The sequence below is a fragment of the Eleutherodactylus coqui genome, chromosome 2 (genome assembly GCF_035609145.1).
Source record: "Eleutherodactylus coqui strain aEleCoq1 chromosome 2, aEleCoq1.hap1, whole genome shotgun sequence".
Lineage (NCBI taxonomy): Eukaryota > Metazoa > Chordata > Amphibia > Anura > Eleutherodactylidae > Eleutherodactylus > Eleutherodactylus coqui.
The window spans coordinates 161,554,958-161,579,404 of record NC_089838.1 but is presented as its reverse complement, the minus strand read 5'-3'; the positions used below and the strand labels follow the sequence as shown (position 1 = coordinate 161,579,404).

The 24,447-nt window shown below is 40.4% G+C and overlaps 1 protein-coding gene across 1 annotated transcript in view; it reads left to right on the top strand.

The window, feature by feature from the left end:
- The window catches only part of GRM8 (glutamate metabotropic receptor 8), a 962,395-nt gene that overhangs the window by 894,260 nt on the left and 43,688 nt on the right, over positions 1 to 24,447 (top strand). The window lies entirely within an intron of this gene.

Below are 24,447 nucleotides of genomic sequence, written 5' to 3'. Positions count from 1 at the left end.
AATATATCACTACTTGAAAAATATATTTAAGAAGTACCGAGTATTAGCCGACCCGAGTATAAGCCGAGTCAATAAGTTTTACCACAAAAAACTGGGAAAACGTATTGACTCGAGTATAAGCTGAGCTATACTCTAGTATATACTGGGTCAAAAAAAAACCCTCCATACTCACCTCGGCGTCTGTGCGGCAACCTGCGTGAATTCTCCCTGCTGTCATCCCCGCTCTCCTCTCTGCTCGGCTCTGTCATCTCTGTCAGTGCAGTGTAAGTAAGCGCTGTGATTGGATTGAGCGCCAGCCAATCACACCCGGCACTCGATCCAATCACAGAGCTTACTTACACAGCACTGATGGTGGAGGATTTGAAAGCCAAGCAGGAAGATGACAGCAGCTTGCGATTGGCTGTGAATGATCGAGCACTGCCTGTGATTGGTTAGAGCTCGATCCAATCACAGCGTGGACGACGGGGGATGACAGAGCCGAGCAGAGAGGACGGTAGGGATGACAGCGGGGAGATTTCCAGCAGCTTGCCACATCGCCACCGGGAACATAGGAATTCAAGTAACTTGCCGCACCACTGCCGGGGACACAGTTTTTTTTTTAAATCTTTCCCTGACTCGAGTATAAGCCGAGGGGGGCTTTTTCAGCACAAAAAATGTGCTGAAAAACTAGGCTTATACTCAAGTATATATGGTATCTGACAAAAAAGGAAATGCAATGACAATTTTCGTTTGTAGTTCTGTTCATAATGCACACTCTAAAAGCCAATATAAACTTCATACTCTAGGTTAAGCTCAGTATGAATCTAAACCTCTGGGTCATTTCACCAAATATCCTAGATATTCCCCTATTTGCAATGATTAATCCTATCTGTATCTTCAAAAACAGGACTTGTGTAGGGATAAAATAGAATTTTGAATATTTGATACTAAACATTTCATGTCTAGTTTTATGTATAATACTTGTGCACATTTTGAAAACCCTTCAACAACAGATAAAATCTAAAAATTCATAAACAGCAGTTAGCGTACCATCATGTATGCTATGTGAACAAGATAGACCAAAATTAATTTCCACAATAAAAAAAATCAAGAAATAAAAATAGCCTTCTCTAAATGCTTTTAAGGGTTTCCCCAAACTGAATTACTGATAACCTGTCCTCAGGATAGGCCATCAACAGTTAATCAGTGGGGATCTGCCACCCAGAACCCTGCCAATCATGGTCACATGTAGACTATGTGTTGCCGGAAACACACAGTTCCATACATACTGCAGTGGTCCAGGATGATATTGCAGGCACAGTTCCAATTCCAGTGAATAGGAGCTGTACCTGCAATACCATCTTGGGTCACAGCAGTGTTTATGGAGCTGTGCGTTTCTGGTAACACATCAGCTTCATACACTTTTTCAAGTAACTGCTTACTAGGGTGCTGGGGGGCGGCGGGGTGGAGCAGGGGGTTGCAAGGGGGAACAGGGGGAGCTCTCTCTCTCTCCCCCCTACCCACTCCCCACCGCAACCCCCCGCTCACCCCCGGCACCCCCCGAATCTTTTCGCCCGATTAGGCAGTTTCTCAAAAAAAGCAATGCTTGGTCAAGTAATTGCTCTAAATGAGCATGTTCACTCATCTCTAATGGAGAACAAATCAGGTCACTTCTTTAATATCCCATCCTGATTATAAATAAATGTGCATATATGATATTTATATATAAATATTAAAAAAAAAATATATATATTTATTTATTTTATTATTTATAATATATGTATATACTTTATAAATAAATTTAATAAAATAAAAACTGGGTGATTTTCAATGGATACCCCATTAGGCCTTATATTTTTAGGATTTTACGTCTAATAAACCATTATGTTTTAAGGTAAGTGTCTGAGGTAGCACTATTTTTTGATCTGCATGAAATACAATGCCTTAAAGCAGTTGGTTGAGTTAATTTTTTACATTCTGCCTTCCCCATGGAAAAACATAATAAAACAGCTTATACTCACCTTTCCTGGCTCCTTTCATGTCCTGCGCCGTAGCTCCTTTCTCCATGCCTGTTCGTGTATACAAGCTGCGGTCACCTGTGTACAGGATATCACAGGCTGTTGCAGCCAATCACAGAGCTATGATCACTGAGGTCCGTTATTGGTTGCAGCAGCCTGAGACATCCTGTAAACCGGCAGCTTCAGCCTGCAAACACAGTGTCAGGAAAGGTGAGTATTAACTATTTTATGATATATGTCCATTGGGTAGACAGATTAAAAAAAACAAACATAGACATCCCCTATAAGGTAGTCCTGTAATAATATCTTCTAGGGCATATAAAGTGCAGCTAGGAAAGTGCGAAGTTGCAAAAACTAAGGGCTCATGTCCACGGGCAAAAGAAGAATTAAAATCCGCAGCGGATTTTAACTCTTCTCCCGCGCGCGGATCCGCACCCCATAGGGATGCATTGACTACCCGCGAGTAGATAAATACCCGCGGATGGTCAATAAAAGTGATTTAAAAAAAAATGGAGCATGAAAAAATCTGGACCATGCTCCATTTTCGTGCGGGTCTCTCGCGGGGACGGCTCCCGCAGGCTTCTATTGAAGCCTATGGAAGCCGTCCGGATCCGCGGCAGACCTAAAATAGGAATTTAAAAGAATTTACCCATCCGGAGCGGACCGGGAAGGTCTTCTCTTCCTCACGGCCGCATCTTTCTTGCTTCGGCTCGGCGGATGTGCCCGGCGCATGCGCGCGGCACGTCGGCGACGTGCCGGCGACGTGCTGCAGCCATGACGAGTTCATCCGCCGGCCGAAAAAGAAGATCCGGCCGTGAGGAAGAGACTTTCCCGAACCGCTCCGGATGGGTAAATTCTTTTAAATTCCTATTTTCAGCGCTCATGTCCGCGGGGCAGGAGGGACCTGCTGCAGATTCTCCATGTAGAATCCGTAGCGGACCTGATTTTCCCCGTGGACATGAGGCCTAAATTAGAAAAAATAAATTATGTCTGTCAAAATGCAGAGATAAAAGCTTAAAATATTGGCTGGTCTTTAAGACTAAAATTGGCCTAGTCCTGAAGGGGTTAATTCTATTTACTCTGCAAATAAAATGCTTAGGAATGTCTTCTACTATAGGAATAGCTCCAACTACAACTACTGTATACTGTACATTGTGGCGTTTTTCTAAATGTCTAATTGCTTACCTACCCGAAGACCTGCTAACCTACTGAATTGATTAGAGTCAATGCCTATTGCAGTCATGTGGCTTGCCCCCATTAGCGGTTGGTTCTATAAAACCAAAAAGCAGGGCAAGCAAAGATGTTATTATAGTAGTTTAAATCCAGAGTTCTGACATTATTTAAGTTAATTCATTGCGTGCATTAGCATGTCAATATGATATTGATTGCAAAAGGCGAACATCTGAACATGGTGGGAATGAATATATTATAAAGTTACACATTCTACAAAGTAAGACCTTGTATAATATTGAAGTTGAAAAAGTGAAGCTTGGTAAATGCTAAATAAACTCTATCAGCATCTACCAGACATTGACCTTGTTAATTAAGCTTTTTTTAAATCAAATTCTAAAGCCGTCTGGCAACTTTTTAAATGTTTTGACAGTGAAAAAAGCCTGCTGAGCCCAATGAAAGATTTGACATGCATTGATGGCCTATAAGTGTTGCAGTCAGTGTTAATTTTGGCTCAGTACTAACACGTCATACAGATGCTAATAAGTTTGGGCCTAATTAGAAGCACATTATAAATGCATGTTATAGTGTTGAAATTGCCCTATAATGTTAAACAGACAATACATTACAATAATATATAGGCGCAAAATGGTAAGACACATTTAGCATGTGTATTCTACTGAATGTTGTCACTTTTGTATAAAAAACTGGGGGGAAAAACTTTCATTAGAGTGTGGTGCTGCGCTACTTTTTCATGGCCTGCCCTGAATATTTGACATTTGTTAAATGAATATTTTTTGTATTTTTTGCTCTTATACCAATGTAACATCTACTAATATTAACAAGCTATCATTTATGAAAAATACTTTGTGGAAAATGTAATGATAGCCTCAATCATCGTTCAGTACTATATTCTACTGTGGATGCATACTCTTTCTCGATAGCGATATACTGCCTTGTTTCTTTATCCTGCACACAGTATACCTAAATGCCAACCTTATTAAAATAATGCTAACTAGAAACAAGAATTTTTATCTCCACTAGACAGGTATGACAAAAAATATTTGCCTATCATTGGTGAAGTTAAAGCAGTCTTAGAGCAAATGACATCTGCATTCTGAAGCCTCATAGATACAGTAAATCCTGGATACCTGTCACATGGAACATTAATACGGTGACCATGGAAATCTAACGGTTTGTACTGTTACTTTATATGGCTCCTATTGTCCATATAGGCAAACAGCAGATTTCCTTCCAGATTATTAGATTTCCAAACTAAATATTGCACTCTTAGCACTATGTGTCTGCCATATGCCATGTGCATGAGGGTGTAGAGACATTCTTAGGGGCTTTACCTAGATCCTGGTCTGCCAACCATCAGCACTGGTGAATGTAATGCCATTGCTGAATATGTTAAAAAAAAGACAGCTGCAGACATTAGGAATTGTGGCATCTAAAATTTTAAACTGTTAGGATCAGAGGTTTTGTGCCTGCAAAGTCATAGAGAGGAATCAGTATGTCCTATTGCAGCTATAAAACCAAAGTTAGAATGTAATGGTACATCCAAATATGCAAAAAGGTTAGAAAAGGTTAAAAAGCATCCATCATGAAAAATAATGTTATTTTAGGGTATTCATTAGCTGTTCCAATAAAACTAAGCTTATAGTTGCTATTAATCAATTTCACCAAAACAACCTGGGATAATTTTCTCCTCATCTTTAGTTTTTAGGCTCAATTTCTGTGCTGCACACACAATTTTCTCTGTGGGCTGCAACTATACCACTACTGGCCACCGCAACGATCCTTTGTTTACCGCTGCAGCCAATTTGAGGCTCGTGGGGACATCATCAGTGACGTCCCATAAACTTCCCTCAGGGCTACTTCATTAGAAGTCTACATGACAGGTTTATGCGACGTCACCAGGCTTGCTGGTCAGGTGACGTTACCTGTCAGATACCGCAGTGCCGGTCTGCCAAAACAGCGGTCCGGTACAGTGGTGAGTGTATTTCATAGAAGTATAGAATGGTGGAGTTGGAAGGGATCTCCGGGGTCATCTGGTCCAACCCCCTGCTCAGTGCAGGATTCTCTAAATCATCCCAGACAGCTGTCTGTCCAGCCTTTGTTTGAAGACTTCCATTGAAGGAGGACTCACCACTTCTCGTGATTTCTTTTATATAGTTTTGGGCACAGAGAGCTTTTAGTTAAACATTAAACATAGGAAATCAACTGAAAATTTACAGAGTTTAACCTATTACACTGTCTCCATGGAAGATCCTTTTTAAGCTGTTATTAAAATATTCTGCACATTTTCAGTACACAAGAATAATGACAGAACTTTTGCTCAATTAGTATTTAAAGCATGGTTTGCAAATGCAGTACTTGGGCAGATCTCCAGCTGCTATAATACTGTACATCAAAGTCAATGTCATGACCTATTTTTACAGCAGTTTGTGTTCACATTGTGCTAAGACTGACAGTTTTTAAGAGAGTAAGCCAGATCTAGCCTGTCAGGTTAGCAAGCAGCGATGTATATCTCTATACTTTTGTGCTTGCCTGTCTTCAGATCTGTTTTTCTACTTGTCATTTCAACTGAACAATACTTAAAATTTCACGGGTAATCATCACGTCTACCTAACAACAATATATTCACAAGGACTAATTTGAGCTCTGTAGTGATTTTCTTCATTTATTTTTTTTAAATTGATGGGTCATCATGATGTCAGCCTGTCATTTCTAAATAGCTATTGGTTACCCTCCAACAGGAAACAAATGTCAACTTTTCATAATTGAGAAAGCTAAATCGCAAATCAACGTCTATGTGTTTCAGCCGCTATACATGTATTTACATGTAACTGAATGCTGAGATAAATTGTAGCCATATATTTAAATTGGTTTGTAATGAATTAGCTATTATGTAGCAGTTATGTTCTCTTAAGCTGGCCATAAAGATTTTAGATGGCCAGAAAGACTAATTTAGGTCATTTTCTTCTTACTGCATTCTGGCACGAACAAGCGTGACTGATGCAGACTGAAGGTAGACTGTTGAAAAGTTGATTTGGATATGTAAGAATTTATTTTTAGGATTTTTATGTTGTTCCCAGGTGCATTTGTCAGCAATGCTGAATGTGCATCACATCAGGAAAGTCAGGTCACAGATCAAATCAGCGATCAATCAATTTTTTTTGTCATTTTAATTTATCGCATTGTCATCCAGAATAACAGTATGATTAGGCATTCAGAAAATTACTAGTGTATGGCCTACTTAAAACATATCTTTCGTTTTGGAGGACTTTCTAGAATAAGCTACTACGTGTGTAAATGAGGGGTAATACTGAACATTATAAAACTTGTATCCTTTATTTTTTAGCAGTTTCCCCTCTTCAGGTTACACCTGTAAGGCTGGATACATGCAAACATATTTACAAAGGATTACGTAATGAATAGAACCTATTGATTTCATTTTATTTTGCACAAAAATATGCGCAGTACATCTAGTTTCCTGCGCATTCTAACACATAAATAGCACACATTAAACTAATTAACTTAATTCCCCCTTTTCAGTGAATGCGTGGCACCGGCCTTATTCTCAGTTTTCCCTGAGCTGGCGAGTGAAGACTAGCTGCTGTGATTTCCCCCATTTACAGCACACACAAAGAAGAAAGATTCTTTTCTCTTATCTCTATCTCTCATATACAGAGAAGCAGCAGCATGGAAGACATTATAGAGAAGTACAGAGCAGTATAGGTTTGATTCCAGTGGAAGTGAGACATAAAGCACTATTAACCCTTCCGCTCTGTGATGTACATGTACATCAGAGGTGCAGGTTGGGTATGAAGCAGAGCAGAGCCTGGTAGATACTTAAAGGGGTTGTCCCGCGTCAGCAAGTGGGTCTATACACTTCTGTATGGCCATATTAATGCACTTTGTAATATACATTGTGCATTAATTATGAGCCATACAGAAGTTATAAAAAGTTTTATACTTACCTGCTCCGTTGCTGGCGTCCTCATCTCCATGGTGCCGACTAATTTTCGCCCTCCGATGGCCAAGTTAGCCGCGCTTGCGCAGTCCGGGTCTTCTCCTGTCTTCTATGGAGCCGCTCGTGCAGAATGCAGGCTCCGTGTAGTTCCGCCCCGTCACGTGCCGATTCCAGCCAATCAGGAGGCTGGAATCGGCAATGGACCGCACAGAAGAGCTGCGGTCCACGGAGACAGAGGATCCCGGCGGCCATCTTCAGCGGTAAGTATTGAAGTCACCGGAGCGCGGGGATTAAGGTAAGCGCTCCGGTAAGCTTTCTTTACCTCCCTGCATCGGGGTTGTCTCGCGCCGACCGGGGGGGGGGGTGGAAAAAAAAAAACCCGTTTCGGCGCGGGACAACCCCTTTAATGTGTGCATTAAAAATGCAATATACTGTGATACTGAAGTATCACAGTATATTGTAGAAGCAATCAAACGAGCACATGTCCAAATCTCCTAAAAGGACTAAAAAATGTAAGATTAAGGCTAAATTCACACTGGCTAGCGTGATATGGAGCTGTGAATCCCGACCTATATCGTGCTCTCCACTGTGTGATTTCCCTTAGGATATGAGGAGTTTTCATGTCAAAACAGCCTTGCATCACTGCAGAACATCGCAGCATTTCTCCCATAGTTTTCAATGAGAGACGTCGCGAAGAATGGGGTTTTCTATTTGTGCGAGATTGATGCATCTCGCAGGGCACTGAAATCTCGTTAGATAGCTTATGTGAAGGAACTAATGTCAGAGAAAATAAAAAAATATATATGCAAAATTCTAAGAAAATCATTTACCCATTTTTTACACAAAGCAATCTAAATAGAGATGAGCGTGTATACTCGTTTCGAGTAATTACTCGATCGAGCACCGCAATTTTTGAGTACTTCAGTACTCGGGTGAAAAGATTCGGGGGGGCGCCGGGGGGCGGGGGGAGGCGTGGCGGCGCGGGGGGTAGCAGCGGGGAACAGGGGGGAGCCCTCTCTCTCTCCCTTTCCCCCTTACTCCGCGCTGCAATCCCCCACTCACCCACGGCGCCCTCCGAATCTTTTCGCCCCAGTACGGAAGTACTCGAAAATCACGGTGCTCGGGCGAAAAAGGGGCGTGGCCGAGTACGCTCGCTCATCTCTAAATCTAAACAAAGAAAATAAATGTAATTGGTATGACTGCACATGAAAAGCCATGAACTATCTACTGTAAGTATTATTTATTTCACATGGTGAATGCTGTAAAAAAACATATTATAAGAATTATGGGGTTATTTTGGTTACCTTGTCTTTGAATAAAAAGTGATCAAAATGTCATGTGTACCCAAAAATGCTAATAAAAACTACAGCTTGCCCAAAAAAAGTCCCATAGACCCTCATTGATGGAAAAATAAGGTTATTGGGTTCTGAATGGTGTGATTGTTCTCAGTAAGAGAAACTAAGTAATCTTGTAGATATGATATCTTTTAGTGGCTAACAAAAATACATGATGTTATAGCGAACTTTCGAATCTCTCAGGGTCCTTCACTTTCAGTTTTTGTCCTGTTTCTCCCACATAAAGGGTCCCAACAGGACATTCACTGCACGATTAAAGAAAGAAAGACAGAATTACCTGTGGTAAAGCTTTTTTCTAGTCACGGACACAACATACAACATATGAGAGTTATGATACTTAAAGACAATTTTAATTCCCAACCTCACAGAGGAATTTGGGAATATAAGTTTATAACCATCTTTCATACTATCAGAAACAGTATGAATCTTGGAGGGGGGGTTCTACATCAGTAGAGATTATGAGATATGAAACCCAGAGCAGAGGTAACACGTTGGCCTGGTGTTTACCCCCTAACATCACTTTAGAAACTATAAACTTTCATGTTCCTTGTCACTGGACTAATAAGTGCTATTAATTCCAACATGTCTGTGCCCTCTTATCCTATCTCTGGTATCTATCTAGTGCAAATTAAGTTCACCATGTTTATGCCCTCCCATGTGATTATGTGCATATATTAAATACATCTTTAGATTTCTTCCATTATGCCTGAGGTAGGACCCCGAGAGTTTCAAAAGCTCGCCATAACATCGTGTATTTTTGTTAGGCATTAAAAGCTATCATATTTACAAGATTACTTGGTTTCTGTTACTGAGAACAATCACACTTTGCGCTACTGGCTAACATGGTACTACATTTTTTTGAGCTCTGAATATGATGACAAAAAATATTTGTTTTTACATTTTTTAAAAGATGTAAAACAAAAGAAATTTATAAACTTATTATTATCATAAAGGTACTTACCCATAGAATAAATTAAACATATCATTTTCACCACACCATGAATGCAGTAGAAGTAAAATCCCCAAGAAAAATACGCAAATTGCATTTCTTTCCATTTCACCGCATTTAAGGGCATAGTCAAATAGACTGGTTCATTACTATATCTGAATACTGGTGTCCTATACTGAAAGCGTGCTCGAAGTGTAATTGGGTTTTACTTTATATCTCTATAGTGAAATCTATGTTCTGGATGTTCTATACGCCACACCATCATGTAGTGCATCCATGCTTTCCTATTCAAGTAGGCTATTGTTCTTTTACTATAGAATACCAGTAATGTAAGTTAAATATTCAGTAAACAAGAAGTTTCCAACTTATTTACAATTAGTGTCACGTTATAAGTGCCTAAATTTCACTCACAAAGGGAACTGAATTAAAATAAAAAATGTGTATTGTTCTTGAAATAGAAGCCAAAGTTACTCATTGGAATCATTCATTAAAATGTTCTTGCAACTTTCTAACAAGCAATCCATGCAAGCACCAACCACACAAGGCAGTGCTCAGATGAGGTAAGGTGGCTATGTAACAACAAGCCCCACTACCGTACTAGAAGTGACCATGCTGAATATTCACCATTTTATGATGATTAGCATTGATCATCACGCTCCATTCTACAAAACTGCTAGCAATTTGTATTGCTTATTGGCAGAGGCGCAACTTGAAGCTCCTCAGCCCCAATGCAAAATCTGTAACAGGGCACCCAACGATAATACTTTATGACTAGTACTGGGCTCCCTATATGGAGAAGAGAGGCCTTATGGGCCCCTATGGCTCTTGGGCCTGCATTCAATCACATCCCCTGCATCCCCTATAGTTACGCCCCTGCTCATGAGCATAGCTAGAAAAGACTAAGCCCCATAGCAAATCTTTGAATGGGGACTTCTTTGAGCATGAACATTTACCAGTCCCATAAGAAAGTTATGCAAAAGTTCATATAAGGACGCACTTTTCTGCAGTATAGCACTTAAAAAACCCAGCAACGAGGCCACTAAGTCATTAAGCCTTAAAAGCTAAGTACTAGAGATGAGCGAACGTACTCGTTACGAGTACTTACGCACCCGAGCACCGCCATTTTTGAGTACAGCGGTACTCGCGCGTAAAGATTCGGGGGGCGCCGTGGCGGCACGGGGGGTAGCAGTGGGGAGTGGGGGGAGAGGGAGAGAGAGAGGGCTCCCCCCTGTTCCCCGCTGCTACCCCCCGCACCGCCGCGCCTCTCCCCGCCCCCCGGCGCCCCCCGAATCTTTACGCCCGAGTACTGAAGTACTCGAAAATGGCGGTACTCGGGTGCGTAAGTACTCATTACGAGTACGTTCGCTCATCTCTACTAAGTACTGATATGTTATTCCAGACCAAAATTTAAAATAATATCACATTCTGTATACACAAGCCTATATGAAAGTCAAATAATAACATCTGACCATGAACACATATTCTCACCACAGAGCAATGGAAAAATATTACTGTCTTGTTACTGAAAAAAAACACACTATACAAAGAAAAATATTACCCCATTACAGAGGTCATACCGTGGTACATTCTAGCTCAGTACAGGTTCTTTGTAGACTGTATAAATGATTATAGTACAATCATATCCAGTGATCACAGGTGACATCTCCTCTGATTAGAGTAATTTACTTTTCCTTTTCTTCTTCATCCAGATCCCCATGGCAACTTCTCCAAGTCACAAATTATCTCTCCAGACATAATTATTCTCCAGAAAGCTTTGGCTGCTTTCTTTTCCAGCACCCTCCCATCCTTTTCTATACCGCTATACATTTTCCCCATCCCTAGTGCCCCAGATAGTTATTAGGCTCCAAACAGTAAGTTCTACTTTCAGTGTCCTTCCCATATGAAAAGTGTCCTTTGATATATGCACAGATAATAATAATAATGCCCCCTGTTATGCCTCTATGGATAATAATGCCCTCTTACTTTCCATCAGTAAAAATGCCCCCTATTATACTATAAAATAAAACAAAAAAACCACTGTACTCACCTATTTTGCTTCTCTTGCTATTAAGAAATCTGCTGAAATCTAGCCTTCTTTCACTTCTGGTTAGCGTGATAATTTGCACATGGCACATGACTGCTGTGGCCAATCTCTGGCCTCAGATACTGAGACCAAGGATAGGCTGCAGCAGTCACAAATCGTCTAGTATATGATCACGCTATTTTGGAGTGAACCAGAACCTTATTGGAGCAGCGGGGGGATTAATAAAGGATAGTATGCTGAGGTTTTTTTATTTTACTTTATATTCTTTCTCTACTTAGTAACCACATTCTCAGCGGGGCCCAGCGTTCAGAGAGACTCAGGTCCCATAGCATCAGCTACGAAAGTAGTTACACTGTTGGTATTGTTGACTTGCAACTAATACTACTACAGTTTTACTTTGCAAGAAATGGTGGCTGTGGGTCCTAATCATTAGAGTGAAAAGCATAAAGCCAAATTGTTGGATTAAGCCATAAAGATTTGCAATTACTGATTTAATAGAATTGTAGGAAACTTTCTTTGTGTCATTGTAACGTTGATATAAGTAAGTGACTACAATATCAGCACAAAAGGATAATTTATTGCGGAAAGCTGAAAACTTGGAGGGAGGCTCCAGTGCCCTGTTTTACCGCCTGTAGCTTGGATACAAGATGTGATATGGCCAGGCATGGAGGCTTTAGTACCCTGTTGTACCGCTCCTGGCTTGGATACAAGATGTGATATGGGCAGGCATAGAGGCATACAAGTTCTGTATGGTATGCTGTGGCATATTGGTCCACATTTGCTGAAACTGAGCCTCTAGATCCATCTGAAATTATTAGTGATTATAACATAGAATATTGTATCACTCAAAAAAGGCATCCAAATCACAGAAAGGGAAATATCAGACAAACAAAAGAATAGCAGAGAGTGGCCATATACTTACTGATATACCGATACACGAGGGCAGGCTTATACACCACTTATCCCTCAGCATGCAGGCAGCCAGAATGCTAAATGGAGGAGCAAGTAACACACAGGACACTGATGAGCAGCCACTCACAAACCCTCCTTATACTGAAGGGGTGGCTGCTTAGTGCTTATTCCTACACAAAAGTAGATACAGTGTGTCAGGACATGCAGGCTTACAACCTATTAGTGACACTATTTTTGAATCCAGCAGGTTGCCCTACACCCCACAGGTGAACTACATCAGCACTGGCAACCTGGGCTCCCCCAGCGTTCAAAGCTGCACTTGCATGTTACTGATAGATGCAATGCATTAGCTGATATTTTGGCCAAAATGCGCAAACCCACAACCAACGTCATGGGTCCTTACTTATTGTGGGTACGTACATTAACATTAGTTAAAATCACAGAAAGGGAAATATCAATCAAACAAAAAGAAAATCACAGAGAGCGGCCATATACTTACTGATATACCGATACAAGAGGGCAGGCATATACACCCCTTCATCCCCAACATGCAGACAGTTAGAATGTTAAATGGAGGAGCAAGTAGCACATGTGCAGGACACTGATAAGCCAGCCACTCATAAGCCCTCCTTATGCTGAGGTCAAAAACCTGTGAATGAAAAGTAATCGATGTTTAAGTAAATGCTCTTCCCCAGTATCGCTCAAATTCGTTTGTTTGAACAAATTGTGCTGTCAGTGTTCAGTGGTGAAGGGACTCCCTGTAACATCACACGGTGTGCGCGCAGCACGGACATTACTGGCACATGCATTCCCTATCTTTTGCAGGTGCGAGTATTTTGCACCTGTAAAAAACGGACATGTGAACATTTCATAGGAAACCAATGTTTCTAACAGACGTGCCTTCTTATGCGCACATAGGTGCGCAAAAAAAAAAAGTGCTCGTCTGACCAAGCCCTAAAACTGTACACTATATTCCATGTATGGTCTAATCAGTGATTTGTAAAGAGGAAGAACAAAGTTCTCGTTATGTGCCCCTAGACCTCTTTTGATGCACCCCATGATCCTATTTACCTTGGCGGCAGACACTGGTTGCTCCATTTAAGTTTACAGTTAACTAAAATCCCCAAGTCCTTTTCCATGTCAGTGTTACCAGTGGTTTCCCATTTAGTGTGCAGTGGTGACATGTATTTCCCCTGCCCATGTGCAGAACTTTACATTTAAGGTGTTAAACCTTATTTGCCATTATTTTGCCCAAGCCCTGAACTTATCCAGATCCTCTTGCAATCTCTTTGTGTCCTGTCTTGTGTTAATTTCTTTACACTGTTTTTTGTCATCTGCAAATAATAATATTTTACTGCACAATCCTTCTACCAGGTCATTAATAAATACATTTAAAAAATAGGTCCCAAAACCAACCCCAGTGGTACCCCGCTGATAACGGTGATACATTCAGAGTATGTTCCACTGTACCAACCTCTGCTTTTTATCAGTGAGCCAGTTACTTACCCACTTACACACATTCTCTCCCAGACCAAGCATTTTCATTTTATATGCCAATCTTTTATGCGGCACAGTATCAAACGCTTTGGAAAAGTCCAGATACACCAGATCCAGTGACTCTTACAAGTCTATTCTAGAACTTACCTTCTCATAGAACTGATCAGGTTGGTTTTAACAGGAGCCATCTCTCACAAACCAAAGCTGATATAAAGTTGTACAGCTATTTTCCTTAGTGTTTATGTACACAAGCGTATATGGTCATCCCATATATACGCTACCATCTGAGGCATTGTTTCCAATGCATTTGTTCATACAGGCAATTTTACAGCGTGTAAAAACATCACACCGTAAAAAAATGGAACAAATATGATCAAAATACGTGCCGGCTATTATACAGTCGGTAAAAAGATAGTTCTGATTCTATCTTTTGACTGATATACGGTGGCAGCTCCCATAGACTCTTTTGGGAGCTGGAAAAAAAGGGAGGGGGAGGCAGTTTAGCAGCGTCCAACACTACGAAAAGCTGGCAGGTGCCTCTTTTTAGGTTTTTGAAGTCATTCCAATGATTTAAACTGAGTGAGGGTTTTCCGGGCAGCAATGTATTTTTTTTGCTTAAACGTCGTGCCCGGTTGTGTGAATGGACAAGAAAATGCTAATTATATCTGGCTGTCACTGCGGAAAAATCGGCCATTCATGCAAATTTATGGCATGAATATGTGAACTTAAAAACACATATGCTGTGTGAAAGAGCCCTTAGTTTGTATTGTCTAACAATTAGATAGTATTAGTAAATAAGAGCCTGTATGTAAGAGCATCAGTGGAGAATTTTAGTATTTAGTGATATCATCTTGGAAAAAAATTACTTTATAGCACATGAAGTTAGAATCAGACAATGCTGAGGTATTGGAGACATAGTGACTATAGCTCTATTAACACTATTGCAGCAGCACGACGTTCATTGACAATTCTGGGGCATTTAGTGGAACCAAAATCGAATTGTTTAGATATAAGACTGCTGTTTTTACCATACCATATAATACTCAATAAAGCTTTATAACAACTCATCTTATTAAGGTATACAGTACCTTGCCTAGTAAAAAAATATTCTGTACCAATCTTACATCTACAATTATGATCAAAATTACTCAACCACTCACTGCAAATGAGGTTTATTTGCCAAATTTACAAACATTTAGCTGTTCGCAAAAAAACTAAGAAAAACAATTTAAACAGATCAACCCAACTAATAAAACGTGTTTTATCTGAATTCGACATAAAATGCCACTTTTAATTACTACTACAATCTCAGCATTATTCAGCCGCTTCAAAACAAGCATCAAATCCCAGCAATGATTTTCTATGGGGTTCAAGTCAGGCGACTGTGACGGCTACTCCAGAATCTTCCAGGACATCTTCTGAAACTAAGCCTTGGTACACATTAGGTTTTGCTTGGGATTATTGTCCTGTCGAAAGGTTCAATGACACCCTAGTTTCAGCTTCCTCACAGAAGGTATGACTTTTTCTCCTAGGATTTTCTAATACTTGTTTGCCCTTCAGTGTGAGAAGATTTAAAGGAGCCCCAAAGCATCACTGAACTATCACCATGCTTTACTGTAGGCAGTGTGTTCTTTAATTGTATGCTCCATTCTAACTCCTTCAGACATACCACTGAACCTTAGGCTACAAAAATTCCAGTTCCATTCCATTGCTCCACAGAACAGAATCCTAAAAATGTGTGTGGGCCAGTGATTAGTTGCTTATTTTTTTAGCCCATGCAATGCTCATATTTTTTTCTCTACTCTCAGAAACCCCATTTAAGCTCATTTGTTATAGTATTACTCTATTTCTTGAAATGTGGTAATTAGGTGACCTGAAACATCCTTGCCAATCTCCTGTGACCACTGCTTGTTACCACTCTTGCAAATACCGTTTGTGTGAAAAACGTATGAATTTTGCCTTTTTTAATGGGATAGACCAAAAACTGATATAATATTTGGCTCTCTGGCTTATAGTACAAGTCATGGGAAAAATACTGGAATGATGTTGTTGAAGAGGAGGGTGCACATAATAAATTGCTCATTTCAATGTATATTTATGAGCTTGCTAAATGATTTATTGTCAAGTATCTTATTCAAACATTTTGTCCATTACCATGGCTACAATACCCATGCTTCTGTATTATTGAGCATTTTCATTTTTCATTTGACAAAGCACTCATGACAAGAAAGTGTTTTATGTTAGAATAAATAATTGTAAGTTATATAACAGCAGCAAATGTCAAATACTCAGGGGCAAACTGAATAATTTCATTTCAGAAACTCAAAATTATGATGAATAACAAATCATATCCCTCATGGACTAATTAAGCCCATTTTACATTTTAGACTATTAGTCAACACAGAAAAAAAAGTATTCTTAATAACACGAAACATTTTGGGCTAAAATGTGTGCAGTATTTAAATAAGGACTGGGGTTACTATAATGTAGTCAGAAACTACATTTAAATTGGTGTTTTGCATGTAAAGTTAAGGATTAGATGGTTTACTATTATTTTTCTTTGCTTATTACATTGAAGTGATTACCATAATACATTGGTTGTGTTGCGCTGACTATATTTGCCATAGGCTGCCTTGCAGTTCTACAGACATTGCGGTAACCAGCTGTTTCATATTTAAGCCTCAATCATTTTATATGACAGGGTAACTTAATTATGCTGTGCTTTGAGGACGCTAAACACAATTATCCTTTGAACAAGTACACTTCATTTAATATTTTGTCTATCAAGTACTTGAACTGTGACACACAGGGCTATATGTACTAAATAATTGAGCGCTTTTCATTTTTTAACTTATTTGACCAATAATTATCACCGAATCAGTGTTTCTTAATTTATTTGTAATGCAAATCTCTCTGGCCGACAAAATAATCCATTGAAATAAGGTACAATTGATTTTTTTGTGTCAAAGCTTTTAGTAAACTGTAAGAAATTTCATTATCTTAAATCTAATCAGCAGCTATCACTTTTTATATAGCAGTTTCAATGTTCATTTTAAGTGGCTACAAACTTTATCCATTTTTAGTTGTCCTTACATTACTTTACTACATATTTCGATATATTATTTTATATATATATTACATGATTGCTTTTCCTAAATCAGTTGTATTGTAAAAAAAACGTAACTTTGACACTATGTTAGAAACTAGGCCATCTTCTGGAAAACTTTAGGATAGTTTGCTTTTCATGTAAGCAGAAAAGATCATAGAAAGACATTTAAATGCCATGTAGGTGTTCTTATATATCTCTTATTATGTAGAGAGCTACAGTAAATGTTTTTTTGTTTTTTGAATTCTTTGTCATTTTCAATGTTTAAACATTAACAGCATTCGTGATCCAGGAACATTTGCTTACAGTTTTACAATAAAATCAAAGTAATTTTCCTGACAATTTAGGGCGACTAATGAAAAAACTAATCCCCAACCCAATGCCTGACATAGTTAAATCTTTAGCTTAATGATTGGCCAAGCCCATAACCCTGAGAAAACATATAATGGTAGCAAACTTAATACACATAATACTTTTGAGAGATGGGCTAGACATTCAATTCCATCTTCTAATCCCTGAAAGAACAGATTTAATCTGTGAGCAGAACAACCTCGTCCTATTACGGGGTAAATCTAAGACTGAGGACAAGACACAATGGGAAACATCAGGGAAAAAAAAGGAGGGGGGTAGCTCTATGACCTCAGGTGATTAGGGTTTAGTAGCGCCTGATATTCCACTGAGTTCTGGAACTTGACTCAGTGAAACAATGTTGTCATAAACTTTTCCTGGGAGCCCCTGAGTAATGCCATAAGGTCCTCCATCTCCATTATCCACTGTATTGTATGTCTCGGAATGCAGGATCTCGCTTTGCCGACTAGGTGGTCCACCACTGATTTTTTTGTACACCGACAAAGGAATCTCGCTATGATGTAGGAGAAAGAAGGCCGGCGTTTTAGGAAGAGAATATTGCGTAAATTTGGAGGTAATCCTCTATTCCTCTGCAAGCTCGCCAACACAGGACAGTCCCAAAAAACATGCAAAAAAAGTCCCTTGTTCAGATCCACATCTCCAACACAGAGGAGAGACTAATGGAAGCATCTTGTGTAGATGGGCGGGTACCTTATACCAGTGTGAGAGGACCTTGAATCCTGATTCCTGAACCTTACTAGATATGGATGAGGAATGTGTGAGTGTTAAGGTTTTTTTCCCTTTCCTTCAAGGAGAATGTAATTTCAAGATCCTCTTCCCATTTCTGTACAAAGCCAGCGAGTTAAGTATATCATAGACGCATGACAATGTGTGCCCTGAGGGTCCCTCAGTACTGCAGATTAACGCGAACTGGGTTTTTAGGAGTGTGAAGGCACTGGGGTGAGGTAGAGACCTAAGGAAGTGTCTCAGTTGTATCATCAGCCAAAACAGTAGTGGAGTCGGGTCCATCATCCCCGTTAATGAGTCCATTGGTAGCCATTGGCCATCAAGCAGAAAATGATCTGCTCAGAATCTACATCCCAGGAACCAGAGGCGGAAGGCTTTGCTCTCATTCCCTGGGGAAAATGCTGGGCTGCCCAACACCAGAAACATTGGAGAGGGTCTGGGGAATATATCTGTCCTTGCAAGTACTTTGGCTGCTATTGACAGCGTGGGACAGATTGTGGGATGATTGAACAGCTCTGTGGGAATCTGGTCCTGTATCCAGAGGAGACCAGCATAGATATGGGTGTTGCTACTTGTTCTATAACGATCCACTGTTTGAGAGCCCGGTACCTGTGCCAATCTACTATGCGCACCAAATGAGCTGCTTGGTAGTATTGTGGAAAGTTTGGAAGGCCCATAACCCCCTCATTTTTTGATCTGGTCAAAATGTTACTCGCTATACTTGTCAGTTTATTTGCCCATATGAACTTGGACAGGAGAGAGAGTAGATGTTGGAAAAATTGTCTAGGTACATGAATGGGAAGAGCTTGGAACATATATAGCACTCTGGGAAGAATATTAATTTTAAATATAGCGCACCTACTGAACCAAGAAAAGAGGCCCTTAGTCCAGGAGTTCAGGTCTGATCTAATCTTACTCAAGAGTATTGGGTAATTAGCCGAGTACAGGTCCCCGACATCTGAAGTGAGACTAATGCCCATTATTGAATGGGGTCTCTTGCCCAAGCGAATGAGAAGAAGTCTTTAAGTTCACTAACTAAAGTTTGGGGAGGAATATGTTAAGTGCTGCAGATTTATGATAATTGATCTTAAAATTTGATAACTTCGAGTATTGGTTGATTTTGGATAACAGGTTAGGCAGAGAGATACACGGGTTGGTTATAAAGAACAAGAGATCACTGCGTATGCCGCGATACTATGCTCTGTGTCTGCCAATGTGATCCCTGTAACATTTGAATTGAAATAAATGTGACTGAGCAGTGGTTTCATGCATATAATGAAAATTAAGGGCAAGAGGGGACATCCTTGCCTCTTACCATTTGAGATAGTGAAGGGGGTTGAGATCTGGCCATTTACCCTGACCGACACCGTGGGACATGAGTAAAGGCTTGAGAACCACTGCAGCATCTTGTGGCCCATTCCCATATGAGTCATAGTGACAAACAGTAAACCACAGTCTATGCTGTTGAATGCTTTGTCTGTGTCTGTAGACAATAAGCAGACAGGTAGGGATAATTTTTGGGCAAGATGTATCAGGTTTATAGCTTTCATTGTGTTGTCCCTAGCTTCTCAAAGTGGGACAAATCCAACTTGGTCTCTATGAATCATGTGTTGTAAAAAGGAGGAGATCCTGTTTTCCAGTATTTTAGCAAACAACTCCAGGTCTACATTAAGTAAAAAGATAGGGCAATAACTCTGACACTGTGATGGGTCCTTCTCTTCTTTGGGGATAACCGTGATATGGGCTTTTAGGGTGTCTCGGGGCATATTACAGGTCAGGATCTCTGTATATTTTTTGTAGTATGGTAGAGTAAGCCCATCTGGCCCAGGAGATTTCCCCGTGTGGGTTTCTAGAAGGGCAACGGCCAATTCATTCTGTGTGATTGGGGCCTCCATTCCTTCTATTGCTTCCTGCGGGAACCTCCACAAGTTTGATTGTTGTAGGTATCTCTGTATTGCAGTCTTCCGTGAATCCTTGACTGTAGGGGAAATAGGTTATAAAGAGCCTGGTAGTATTCGCAAAATGCTTCCATAATCTGTTGGGGTAGATGCAGAGTATGGCCTGGGGAGTGGAAATGTGGGGGACATATGTTCTGGCTGTAGTGGTGCATAGTGCCCAGGCTAGCATGTGGCTGGGCTTGTTGCCGAATTCAAAGAAGTGACGTCTGCATTTTGCTAGAGTCCCTTTTACCTGTTCCAGACGGAGTGAACGCACCCGGTCTCTAAGCTGTGCTAGCTCTGCCCCTCTTGCACTATCTTGAGTAGACTTGTGTATTTCTAGATTAAGTTCTAGTGCCTGAATCTGGTCTAATAGCCCACGGAGGTGCGCACCTCATTCCTTTTTAATGCGGGACCCGAGGCCTATACAAAAACCCCGGATGACACATTTATGCACTACCCAAACCATCAGTGGATCCACATCTGGGGTACTGTTGTTCTCAAAATATTCATGCAGTGCCCTTTGGATTTCCCCTGATATTTCTGGACCACGAATGAGGGAGTCATTGAGACGCCAATGCAAAGACTTTATTGTGAATTGTGGGGAGCGACAGAGAGAGGGTAATGAGAGAATGGTCAGAGAGTGTGATGCTGTCAATTTCCACCGAGGCCAGTAGTGGAAGGGTCGAGTGGTGGAGTAGAAAATAATCGATCCTGGAGTATGAATTATGTGGTGGAGAGAGGAATGTATAATCCCTAGTGTTGGGGTGTAGGACCCTCCAGACATCTACCAACTGGTGTTTGTGGAGCGTTTTCCATATCCTACAGTATGCAGATAGTGTAAGGTTACTTCTTCCCCTAGAGGTGTCTGTGTGTGCGTCTAACCGGACATTAAAGTCCCCACCTAGTATTAGGATGCCCTCCTTGAATTCCTCCAAGTCCTCCAGGGTTCTTTCCGGAAAAGTCACCTGGTTAGAGTTGGGGAGATACAGGGTAGCGAGTGTAACTCTATCTAGTTCTATTGCCCTGTCTTCTGGTCGGTGTAGTAACTTGTTAAAGATGGCGGTCACATGGTCGTATAAAGCCTCTGGAGGAATGTCCTCGGAGAGGCCCCACAGTTTAAGGTTATTGCAGATGTCTCTGTTTTTGATATCATCATCCAGGTGGAAAGTTAGTTCCCTAAGTTGTTTCTGCTGATTTTCGACCGTGGGCACCATTTGTTGAAAGTCCATAGATGGGAACTCAGCATTCTGTTCCGGGGCTATGACCCATTCTGTCAGGTCCTACACAGAGTGGTTAACCACAGAGATTGCATTTCGAGATCTACTTTATTAGTTAAGGCCCGAATCATGACCCAGAGAGCCTGCAAAGTTTGGGAGTCGTCTCATGGTGGTTCAAGCGTACTTGGCAGTGCTGCTGGGACAGGTGATGTTGGAGTGCAGATGCCTGGAGTGGAGGTGCTGTTGCTCATGTTTCCCGCTGGGGAAATTGTGGTGGGGAGGATGGGAGCAGTAGTCTCTCCATTTTCTCTTCTGTCCAGACTTCTAATGCCTTCCTGTGGAAGGTGCAGGACTGCATCCAGTTTGCAGCAGCTGCTTCTCTCCAGGTGGTCTGGCAGCCATTAAAGGTGTGTGGCTAGCCATAGGAGTCTCTGAGGGAGATGGGAAGCTCAGTGGTGTCCCCTGCTGCAGAACCCTGTCCCCCTCACTGACCAATTCTGGGTGCTGACAGTCCTAATGTGAAAGCAGGGCTCCCGCGTCCCCACTGCAGTGGGGAGTCCACTCCCCGTTCAGGTCCGGCGTCATGTTAGCAGGGCACTTTGGAGTGTGGGCGGTGCCCATTCTGTTCAGGTAATGGCTTAGTGGGGTGCTACTGACTGGTGGCAGATCTCCCTTCCGTCTTCCCCCTCTCTTCATAGCCGGGTGTCTGACTGCAAGGATGGCTGTCTGAGAGGTTGAGCTACCGTAAATGTTAATAAATATGATTACCAGATATATTGCCTTTATGCAAGCTCCAAATTGACTTTTAGTAGAATGTAAAATAATCAGAAATGGTCATGCAGATTATGACTACATGCAAGTTCTTGGCACTTAGATGTCTATTCAGCCCATACTGTATGCAGTGCCAGCTCAAAATTGGTGTGGGCACTTGGGTGGCAGAGTTGCAGTAGGCACCTTGTCTGCTCCTGTGCTACTGCTCTGTTCCTCCACTCTGTTTTTTGTTTATATTACATACAGTAGTCACATGCCTGTGTAACCACATGATCACTGTGAGACATACACTCAGAAATGAAAGGTCACTAGTGACAGCCCATATACAGAGCATTGACACTCAACTGCTGGCCACTATGATTTGCATGTAGAACATCATTGATGCAGTCGTGACATCAAAGGTCACTTGATGCACCAGCAGGGTGAAGTATGGGCACATCATGGGGAATGTAAATTAATTTAAATAATGCTGTGGCAAAAAGAGAGTTTTATTGGGAAGCTACAAAAGCACTAAGCTTTAGGAAGACAAAGTTCAATCAGCCTAGAGATGCCCTTAAGCTTATTGACTGGGACAAAAAATTAGAGTTCAGACAACAAATTTGAAATGTTTAAAAAAATCTTTAAATTCTTACAGTGAGTGGTTTATACCTTACAGGAATCAAGGAATTAGAAATAGGGGTAAACCAATGTGGTTCAATTAAGATGTAAAGGGGGCAACAACAGCAAAAAGAAAATGTTTAAACTACTAAAACTAGCAGGCGTTGGAGCAACACTAAAAAATAAATTATGTAAAATGCATATAAAAGCAGAAAAGTTGGAGTAAACTAACTCTAAACTGTTCTTCAATTATATAACTAGTAAAAAGATTAACACTAAAAGTGTTGACCCTTTCATAAATAATGTAGGAAAAATTGTAGAGGGTGATGAGAAGAAAGCAAATCTATTAAATATTTTTTTTTCTCCAGTGCATTCACAGAGGAAAATGAAATGTCAGATGAGATGCAGAGTAATAAAGTAAACTCTCCACTAAATGTCAGCAGTTTGAGCAAGAAGTGCAGAGTTGCTTTAAAATAACTAAAGTAGACAAATTGCTGGATTAGTATTGGGTCCCATGCTTTTTAATATATGTATTAATGACCTCGTAGAAAGATCACACAGTAAAATATCAGTATTTGTAGATGATACAAAACTATGTAAAGTAATTAACACAAGAGAGGACAGAACGGATATGAATAAGTTGGATGCTTGGGCAGAAAAGTGGTAAATGAGCTTTAACACTAAATGTAAGTTTATGCACATGGGCAGGGGAAATACATCTAACCATTACACACTAAATGGGAACCCACTGGGCAAAACTGACATGGGAAAGGACTTGGGGATTTCAGTTAACTGTAAACTTAATTGGAGCAACCAGTGCTGCCAATGCAAATAGGATCATGTAGTGCACCAAAAGAGATCCAAAAGCACATGACAAGAACATTGTTCTTCCTCTTTACAAATCACTGATTAGACCACACATGGAATATTGTGTACAGTTTTAGGGACTGGTACTCAAGAAGCATATACCAGAGTTTCAGTGGGTTAAAAGGCAGGCAATAAAAGTAATAAATGGGATGGATAAATTGCAATACCCAAAGAGGCTATCAAAATTGGGGTTATTTAGTTTAGAAAAAAGAAATAATTATAGATAGAGGTATATCAGATATAGTTGTAAAAAGAGGACAAAAACTGAAAGCAAGAATGAGATTTCATCACATTACAGTTAATGAAAGAAAGACATAATTACCTGTGGCCAAGTACTTTTCTAGTCAAAGTCACAACATAGAACACATGGAAGTTATTATACTTAAAGGCCATTTCAAATCACAAAGCCATAGAAGAATTTGGGAGTACAAATTTTGTAACAACTTTTGACACCTTCAACAGAGGGTTAAATTCTTCATGAGTATTCATACGTGAATAGGAAGTATGAGACATCTACAGCACAGATAACACTGCTGGCCTGGTGACCCCCTAACAGTAATTCAGAGACCATAAAACCTACACATCTTCATATCTATCAGTGGACTATTTCAGTTTTTTTTATTTCTCTACTCATCCTGTTGTGGTATTATTTTATGTGCCAATTAATCACACCCATGTCTGTACCTTGTCATAAGTATGTGTGTATATATATTCATGCCTCTTCGGATCTATTTCATTATGCCTGAGGAAGAACCCTGACTAGGTTGGAAAGCTCGCTATAACATCATGTATTTTTGTTAGCTATTAAAAGGTATCATATCTGCAAGATTACTTGGTTTCTCTTGCTGGGAACAATCACATTTAGAAAGCAGTGTAATGGGCCATTTACATGGGTCGATTATCACTCAAAATTCATTCAAACGAACACATTTGAGCAATAATTGTGCAGTG